Source organism: Callorhinus ursinus, unplaced genomic scaffold, assembly GCF_003265705.2.
Source record: "Callorhinus ursinus isolate GAN/ISIS: 27379988/994484 unplaced genomic scaffold, GSC_fseal_2.0 scaffold20, whole genome shotgun sequence".
NCBI lineage: Eukaryota > Metazoa > Chordata > Mammalia > Carnivora > Otariidae > Callorhinus > Callorhinus ursinus.
The window spans coordinates 7,694,350-7,699,200 of NW_027397082.1; the positions used below are offsets into that span (position 1 = coordinate 7,694,350).

A 4,851-nucleotide genomic window follows, 5' to 3' on the forward strand; every position below is an offset into this window, starting at 1 on the left:
GTCAGCGTTTGTTTGGTGTTTGTTTGTTGCAAGCCCTTACAGGGGCGGCACACCCGAGCAGTGAGGGTGGCGCTGCCAACCTCCTTCGAGCGACACTCAGCATCTCAGCATGAAGCCTCCTGAGCTCTGAACTGTGTCTGTGAGCACCTGGGCCTTGTCTCCATTTATCTTGCTCATCTGTTAGCAAGATGTGTCTGTCCTAAGGTATCAGAAAACCCTAAGGGGCACCTGGGTGGCTCAGTCAGTTAAGCGTCCGACTCTTGATTTTGGCTCAGGTCATGATCTGAAGGTCGTGAGATCAAGCCTCCTGTCGGGCTCCACACTGGGCAGGGAGCCTACTTAAGATTCACTCTTTCCCTCCCCCTCTGCCCCTCCCCCACTCTCCCTCTCTTAAAAAAAGAAAAAGAAAAGCTTAAGAGAGCTTATCTTTTGAGTCTCGAAAAGCTCAAAAATTTTCCATATAAATGAACAGTAATTACCTCCTCAGTTTACAACACTGGCTCACGAAGAGTTTCACAGAAGCATTCCACTTTCGGATAGCGGGGGCAACCTGTACTTAAAGCAATTATCACACTTTGGGGATAACTAAACATCCGTAGCCAGCAACCAGCACAGGACCCCAAGTCATGATAGATGCCCGATGATTTCTCCTTGCTGATGTTGCTCACTCTACTTCTGTCTGGGAAGGAAAAGACACAGATAAGGAATATAAATCAATGATGTCTGTAAAACATTATCAAAGGCAATAGAAAAGGAGGCTATGAACGCAATGAATAGAAACAACAGAAAACTTTGTCATGAGATAGGTGTTGAGCTTCTGAGTTAACTACATACATGAAGTCACTGCTTATGATTTGTAATATTCCTCACTACATAAGCTTTTTATCTGTTTACTTTTAAATTTTCCTGTGTTTTCAGGCTCCATAAAGATTACTGACCAGGGCTCCTGGGTGCCTCAGTCAGTTAAGCGTCTGCCTTCGGCTCAGGTCATGACCCTGGGATCTTGGGATTGAGCCCTGAGTTGGGCTCCCAACTCAGTGGGGAGCCGGCTTCTCCCTCTCCCTCTGCCCCCTCCCCTGCGCTCATGCTTCTCTCTCACTCCCGCTCTCTATCTCAAATAAATAAATAAAATCTTAAAAAAATAAATAAAACAAAGATTACTGATCTTTCATCACTTAACGTATTTTGAAAGAAAAATCCATCATATTTCCAAATATCATCACTTTTGTCGCCACTTCTTGCCATTTCTGTATTTATTGTTGCTTTGGTAATCAGTCCATTCATCAATTTTTCAGAAGCCCAGCTTCAAAACTCCCCTCCCCCGTACTCTCCCAAATAAAATTGTTGACACTCAGAAACTTAAAGAAACTTAGGTTAAAAATTTTCCAGGTCGATGTGACCCTAATTCATCCAGTGTAAAAATGACCTTTGAAAGTAAAACTGAGAGGAAAAAAATCGCTTTTGAGAGGGGATGTGATTTCAATGCTGTACCATTTCCAAAGGAGTAGATATGTCCCTCAGACATTCCCAGTGTCCTTTAATAATCCATTGGGTATATCATTCAGGAACTTACTTTAACTCTTGTTGAGCTGGTTTATGCTTTTAACCTGTGCCTCTTGGTGGGGTGAGGAATTCCTTGATTTTATAGGTGTTTGGAAATGCGGTTATCTTAGATTCACTTCCTTAAATTATACTTTCAAAATGTCACTCGCGCTCTACACTCAGTCTCTACCCAAGCTTGTGTCCCCCTCCTCCTGGGGCGACGTTGCAAGGAGAGGGACAACACCACTCCCAGAAGAGGGGTTGATGAGGAGGACACCCAGGGGTGGGGGACACCACCCAGACACAATCAAAAAGGAGCCACGACTCCTTAGGAGAAAGGAAATTAAAGCTTGATGGAAAGCCTAAGGACAGGAGGTTACGGTAGTCATCGGCTGGGGAATCAGGCAGCCTGGGGTGCAATACTTACCCCTTACTAGCATGTTGTTTAATGTCTCTAAGCCTCATCCCTTCTTCAGCAGAGTAGGCTAATAATTAGTCCTCACTTCATGGGGTGCCTGTATATAACAAATGAGAAGCTGGGTGTGTGCGAGGCACTCAGCACAGAGCTGGTACGTCAGCGGTCTAGAACATTCGTCCTGGGCTCCACCTGGCTCTGACTTTACAGAGGGTCATCACCACGGCAAGCTTGCATCTGTAGGACTCCAGACACGGCAGCCCCCAGGCCCTTCCCATGCAGCTCTGACCCCTCTCCAAACGTGGGAGCCCATGCTTTCTGAATACTCCATTATGACTTTGCAGGAGTCAAAGTGATAGCTGGATCCCATGATTATTGAAGCATGGTTGCCTACCTTGAAACTTTCTATTTTCAGTCTGGCCACTCTTAGAACTCAGCAAAGCCCTTCTACCATTTATCCTTATCTGCTTGGCATTCAGCTTCTGGAAAACCTTAGCATGATGTACAAACTCAGAGATTCCAATTCTGGGTCATTTGTAAAAATTTAGGACTAATTCTAGCACACATTCCTAAGAAGCCACTAATATTGGCAGTTTCTATTTAGAGAAGAATCATCCATCTGTCCCTAATCTTTGATTGAGTTCCCAGTTCTTCTGGTCTGGATTTATTTTATTTTAGGACTAAAGCCATGGGCCCAAGCTAATTTGCATGTTAACTTCAGATGGCTATTCCATCTGTATTTGAGATTTGACTCTTTACACAATTAGCTTTTAGCTCCTGAGAACCATTCTTGAGAATAAGGGCAGACCTCAGATTGGAGACACCGTCTTCTCTGACCCCTAGGTACACAGCCGTATTAGCTCTTCTGCTAACTCTCCTCTGCTGGGCATTGCGCCAACTTGCGCATTCGATCTTCACTAGGGACACAAGTTGCAATCCTAATTGTCTTAATGTCTTTATACCCCAGAGACTTCTTGTCACGAATTAAGTAACATAGCTGAAATTGATATTTAACTTCATAAACTTCAAGTGCCGGAATGCCTGAAATCACCAAAGTACATGGGAATCACTCGCAAAGCCATCCTTCTGTTATTGTGTTTTTTCAGCCTTGAAATACTAGCCAGGTGTGGATTTCAATCCAATGAAGGATATGTGCTTCCCACATACATTAGAGTGAGGAAATGGTGAGGAACCTTCCCTGCCAGCAGTTGGGCCTTTCCCCTGATGACAGGAACAAGTGTGGTCACTCTGCATTTTAAAGATTTTATTTACTTATTTATTTGAGAGAGAGAGAAAGAGAGGGCATGGGGGGGCAGGCAGAGGGAGAAGGAGAGAAACTCGCCATGGGGCTCAATCTCACGACCCTGAGATCCTGAGATCATGACCTCAGCTAAAATGAAGAGTCAGACGCTTAACCCACTGAGCTACCCAGGCGCCCTGCCACTCTTCATTTTAAAAGCCAAGAGTGAATCCTGCATCCTTGATACTTTTTTGTTCTGGCTCCAAATTCCAACAATATAAATAAAAACCAAGCCTCTCTTGCATTAAAATGCGTGATGGGCAGCAATCTCCCTCTTGCTTGTCTGGTGCACTGTTATTTACGAATCCCTGTCCCATTCCCTCGGCTTCCTAAATCCAGAACAGTATGGGCAGTTATCCTGAGAGCCTTGACTCAGGGCTTTGGTAAATCAGTTCGTTCTCTTTCAAGAACCAGGTCTGGACAAGGTGGGAAAGTTCCTGGAGGCTGGCTGGGGTAGAAGAACTCACCTACTTTTGGGGCGTCTGGGTGGCTCAGTCGTTAAGCGTCTGGCTTCGGCTCAGGTCATGATCCCAGGGTCCTGGGATCGAGCCCCGCATCGGGCTCCCTGCTCCGCGGGAAGCCTGCTTCTCCGTCTTCCGCTCCCCCTGCTCGTGTTCCCTCTCTTACTATGTCTCTCTCTGTCAAAAAAATAAATAAAATCTTAAAAAAAAAAAAACTCACCTACTTTTTTTCTATATCCTTATATCCTCCTGAGTGCCACCAATGCTGCTTTCATGTATTCTGCTCAGATTTGTAACCTAGCGTCCTTCCATCATAGGGGACCAGCAGGGTACTGGGGGAATAGGGTGACTCCACACCTCTCCCTCCTTCTCAGTGTCAGCCTTGCCAAATCATTGAGTCTTCTGTGAGCTTTTCAGTGCTTCTTGTTAATTCATCCAACGAATCTGGGCGTTAGGAGTCCTAGGTTCAAGTTCTCATTTTGCTACTAACTGAGTTACCTTGGGCAAGTCATTCGACTTCCCCCTCTCCCAACTTTCAACCTCAGTCTGGAGATGAGAATGTTAGATTTGATGGCATCCCCCACTCCCTCTAGCTCCAGGACTCCAAGGAGGGAGTAGCTTTGAGTGTCGGCTCTGGAGGAGACATATAACAGGCCTGGAGCCTGCCCATCAGTAGCTGTGGTGTAGTCAGGGAGAGCAGGCCTACAAACAAGAGTCAAGTGTATCAGTCTCAGGCTATGTGTTATGAAATGCCCGAGCAGCTGACTTCTGAGGCTCACAATTTTGATTGCAAAGCTTGAAAATAATACTGATTATAGTTTGTAAACAAATCTGTGAGCTCTGGGGAGGCCAAATATCATCAACAGTCTTTTGCAATTTGTTGGCATAGGGACAGACATCTGCAAATTGTAGCTATTTACATAGATGAAATACAATACTCTACGGGGATTAGACTACATTTCAGTAAAAATGAAATGTCCAGTCACCATATGATAAATTTAATTCCAACCAGAATCTTTATTAAGCCTTTTGGGGCAGGAGAACATGGGGATATAAACATTTTAAAACTCGGCTGCTCTCCAGAAGCCTGTAGTCTAAAATGCAGCAATGTTCTTTCCAGTTGCTGAGAAGAG

General features: G+C 44.9%; 1 long non-coding RNA gene across 1 annotated transcript in view; it reads right to left on the minus strand.

The window, feature by feature from the left end:
* The window catches only part of LOC141374629 (uncharacterized), an 8,803-nt gene extending 6,746 nt beyond the window's left edge, over positions 1–2,057 (minus strand). The window contains exons 1-2 of the long non-coding RNA XR_012381655.1: positions 1,970–2,057; positions 480–679 (exon numbers count right to left, since the gene is read on the minus strand). This is a non-coding gene — a long non-coding RNA (uncharacterized lncRNA). The remainder of the gene's footprint in view (positions 1–479; positions 680–1,969) is intronic.
* Positions 2,058–4,851: the final 2,794 nt, after the last annotated feature.